Source organism: Myotis davidii, unplaced genomic scaffold (assembly GCF_000327345.1).
Source record: "Myotis davidii unplaced genomic scaffold, ASM32734v1 scaffold402, whole genome shotgun sequence".
NCBI lineage: Eukaryota > Metazoa > Chordata > Mammalia > Chiroptera > Vespertilionidae > Myotis > Myotis davidii.
Window position 1 is genome coordinate 480,616 of NW_006293393.1, and position 4,767 is coordinate 485,382.

Genomic DNA, 4,767 nt, shown 5'->3' on the forward strand with positions numbered 1-4,767 from the left:
TCAGCTTGATTCCCGCAGGCCAGGCCAAGGGACCCCACCAGTGCACAAATCCGTGCACCGGGCTTCTACTATGCATATAAGATCTTTGGTTAGTCTCTTCCTGCCATTCCCCTTTCCCTCTGAGATTCATCAGTCTGGTCCATGTTTTTATGCCTGTGCCCCCTGATGGTCAGTGCGTGTCATAGCGAATGGTCGCTTAGGCTTTTAGATAGATAGATAGATAGATAGATAGATAGATAGATAGATAGATAGATAGATGTTTTAAATAATTCTTGATATTACAAAATTGCTTGTGGGTTAATATAAAAGTACCATGAGTTCCAAAGATCGGAGAGATCTTTTCGACTTAAAATTACGAAATTTCACCTGAAAGATTGAACTAATTACATACTTTCTTTTATCATCTCTATGTTCTAATACAATACCATTTTTACTTACTTAAACAATTGTAGTAATTGCTTGTAAGAAAAAACACAATTTCTTACATAATATCTAACACAATACACATGCAATAAATATTGGTGAAAAAAGAAACTGCGCTAGAGATGCATGGAAGTACAAGTCTCATTTTTCACTGAATCAAACAGTTTAACAGGGAACCCATATATTAAAGCCTGAAGAGGTAAGTATGTATTCATTATACAATATGACAAATAACATGTAACAGTATGTCATGAATTCTCAATTGAGAGTTTATTGGAATACAACATTTTTAAAATTATCACCTGCATATATAAAGACTCTCAGAAACTAAGAATAAAGGGAAATTTTGCTAATTTGATAAAGCCTAAATGCTCAAAGTCCGTAGTAAACATATTTAATGTTAACACTTTCCTTAGCTATAGCTTCTACAGTACAACTTTATTAAATTTTGATTGAATTGTATTATTAATTTTTTTCTTTATGGTTTCATTTAGGTATAGTTATTTCAAAGAATGCCTTTGGCATTACTAACATAGAAATAAGTTCTAAATTTTGCTGCAATAAGTAAAAATTCCTGTTCTGAGAATAGCATGAAAACTTGATTTAATTCAAACATTTTCACTAATTGATTAAAAATATTCACAAAAGGCATGCACTTAAGTATTTGGTGGTAAGAAATGCAAGGGTCATTGATGATTGTGTCTTGGCAGTTTTCATGGGCTAGAAAACAACCAGAGAAGAAACCAAAATTAACCAGATAAGGCATGAGAGACTGAAAAAAATGAAATGGAAAACTAAGCCAGTAATTCTTTCATTGTCCCTCTATCACCTGTGTTCTGATTAACAGAATTCCAATTTCGTGACTGAAACACTAAGTATAAACTTAATCTAGTGCCACATTAATATTTTTGCAGCACTCTATCCCTGAGTGCTCTGCCTGGAGAGAGGGAGCACTTTATAAATTAAACCATTGCATACTACTTTTGGTTGGGATAAATAATACACACCTAGGTGACTGAAATATTCTGTTTCTGTGTTTTTACACTATCTGTTTCAATATTGTACCTATTTAAATGCAAGTAGAAAAACTTACCATATACTTACTTAAATTTTTAGAGAATAATTATGTACAATCCTATAAAATAAAAGCGTAGCATGCAAATTGTCCTCTTGACTGGGAGTTTGAGCAGGTGGTGGGGCTGACCGGGGGAAAGAAGGGAGGCCCCAGCTGGCAGCTGCTAGGAACCCTAACAGTCTACGAATTTCATGCATTGGGCCTCTAGTTTGTATATATAATTGCTGTAAATTAACCCTATAAGTAGATTTAGAAATGGTAAATAAAAGTATTTAATTGAAAATTATTAAAATACATATTAGGAAACATCATGTATTTCATTTTAACAAAAATTACACTGAAACTTTTTAAGTATTTATAAACATAATAGTCTCTGCTTACTTGAAACATTAGTAGGTTTAGTTATAACAGTTTTGTTTTGGTACTAAAGAGGTATAGATCACAGAAAATGCACTCTTAAAATTTTCTATGAAAGTATACAAATTTGTTACCAATTTTAACCTTGTTCTATTTCTGGAGAGAGGGAATTGAATGATTTTGATTTGTGGTTGTTGAGAGGATGGCTCTAGAGCCAGCTTTTCATTCATTTTCATCCATTCATACTTACATATTTTTAATTAACATCTTTAATTTGAAATACAACCTATGAACCATAAATCTAGGGTAATATCCCCAAACCTTCAATGTTTTGTCATTTTTAAAGACATTTTGAATTTTTATAAATTTTCCCACACATTATCTCCTTTAATCTTGTCATTATTATTCTCATTAAGAAAAAGACATTGTGACTTTTTCTGAGAATGTAAAGTTTGAAGTAATAGTACAGTCCAACAAAACTGCCTTGGATGCAGTTAAAGATAAGGAACCAACACTAGGAGAGTAGTGAGAACTGTAGGCATGGAGTTATATTCTAAGAAGTGAGAAACATAAGCATGTATGAATTACCTGATAAAACATGTAATAAAGCCCTACCTGGTTTGGCTCAGTGGATAGAGCGTCAGCCTGCAGACTGAAGGGTCCCAGGGTCAATTCCGGTTAAGGGCATGTACCTAGGTTGCAGGGAGTGTGCAGGAGGCAGCTTATAGATGTTTCTCTCTCATTGATGTTTCTAACTCTCTATACCTCTCCCTTCCTCTCTGTAAATAAATCAGTAAAATATTTTTTTAAAAAAAAACATGTAATAAAGTATGTGTTAAACCTTAAAAGATGTCTCTAAATAATGATATAAGACAAAAAGATCACGTTGGATAATCTTGAAGGTTAAGGAAAATTTGGGTTTTATTTTGTCACAGAGGCCAAGGGAAAAAGAGCTTAAGAAAGGGAATGGTCAGCAATACTGCATGTTGCAGAGATTGGGGGAAGAACAGAAGAAATGCAACGTATTTGACAAGTGGAGACAGCATAATGGGAATGAGAAGTAGATTATTGCAAAGGAGGGGATGAGTAATAGTCAGAGAATGGAACAACTCGCATAAATCACTCATCATGAAAGGTACTGAAAGGAGAAAGATAATCAAGGTGGTTCTTGGTTGGAAAGGCAGGATTCCTGGAGAGGGAAAGTACATATAAATTGTTTTGTTAATTAAATATACACACCCTTTCCTAGGTATTTGATATGTAAAGATAAAGGCATCATCATAATGTTAGAATGAAGTTCCTATATACTGCTATTTACCATAAACTGCTTTTTTCCGGTTATTTTTAGTTGTCCAAACTCCATATCATTTTTGGAAATGCTTGTATTTGTACATAAATACACTCCCTATAACTCTATACTTTGAGATTTCTCAATTTAACATTCATCTAGATCTTGAGTGGATACGCATATTTTCCTTTGAAATGCTGAAAGTGCACATTGATTGAGTATATCTTTCCTTCATCTAAACATTGTACCTACTTTCTGTTGTGGAAAGATAATGTATAATACAGTAACCATGTCTCCAAGTTTTACCAAAGAGAGCATGGTAACAGTCAAGTTCATTAACTATTTGATTAAAATATATAAAGGCCATTTCCAAATTTAATTGAAGTTAGAAAATTTAGACAGTCTATTTCATCATAAATGAATGTAATTTAAGTGTGTAGTTCTCAGATAAATGCTTGATATTCACAGGTTCTCATAAATAATTATTGAGTATTTTATTTCTTCCTTTCTCTTCTGGTTTGTTCCAAAAAGGAATTGAGCAAGTTACAGTAACACATGTAAGTCAAAGTTAACTATAGGAATAGATAAAGAAATCAGGTTAAGTGGAGAATAAGCATATTTACATATTGAAGCCAGAGAAGAAGTTAGTTAACAAGAACAGTAAGGGCTTTTGAAGCTATTAAAATTAATCTGCAAATGTATGGGCTTTTTTGTTAGATCCTGATTCAAACCAATTGGAGGAGAAAAGATACTTTTGAGAAAATTGGTATAAAATTGAACATGAACTGAGTATTAGATTGGGACCAACGGTAGTATAAAATAAAAAAAATCTTACCACCCAGCCAGTGTGGTTCCATGGTTAAGTGTCGACCCATGAACCAGGAGTTCACTGATCAATTCTTGGTTGTGGGCTTGGTCCCTGGTGGGGGGCCATGCAGGAGGCAGCCAATCATTGATTCTCTCTCATCATTGATGTTTCTAACTCTTTCTCCCTCTCCCTTCCTGTCTGAAATCAATATAAAATTTTTTTTAATCTCTTATCTATTAGGGATGCATACTGTAGTATTCACAGGTGAAATTATGAATGTCTGAGATTTGCTTTAAAATAGTCCAGCAAAAACATGGGGAAAGGGGCGCTGAGGAGATGATAGATAAAACAAGAATGACAGAATGTTAATTCTTGAAGCTGAGTGACTGATACTAAGTACATGAGAGTTTGTGTATGTTTGGAAATTGAAGTTGAAAATAAAAGTGGATGGTAGTTTTGGTTCTGAGATTCATAATGGCTAAAGAAAAGTAATTTTAGTTTTTATGGTAGAATATTTTATGTTATAAATGCCATAATTAGCAGTCAAACTAAGGAACAAGAAATAAAGTTATGCTCTTGCCAGTGTGGTCAGTTAGAGTTGTTTGAATCGTCATCCTGTATACCAAAAGGTTGTTTGTTCAGTTCCCTGTCATGGCACATACCTAAGTTGCGATTTGAACCCTGGTTGGAGCATACAGAAGGAAACCAATTGATGTTCTCTCACATCTCTCTCTCTCTCCCTCCCTCTCCGTCTCTCCCTCCCTCCCTCCCCTTCTCCCTCTCTCTCATCCTCTCCCTCCCTCCCCCCTTTCTTCC

The 4,767-nt window shown here is 34.1% G+C and overlaps 1 protein-coding gene across 4 annotated transcripts in view; it reads left to right on the top strand.

Annotated features, from left to right (window-relative positions):
* USP15 (ubiquitin specific peptidase 15) overlaps nt 1-4,767 on the top strand; it is a 115,126-nt gene that overhangs the window by 30,554 nt on the left and 79,805 nt on the right. The window lies entirely within an intron of this gene.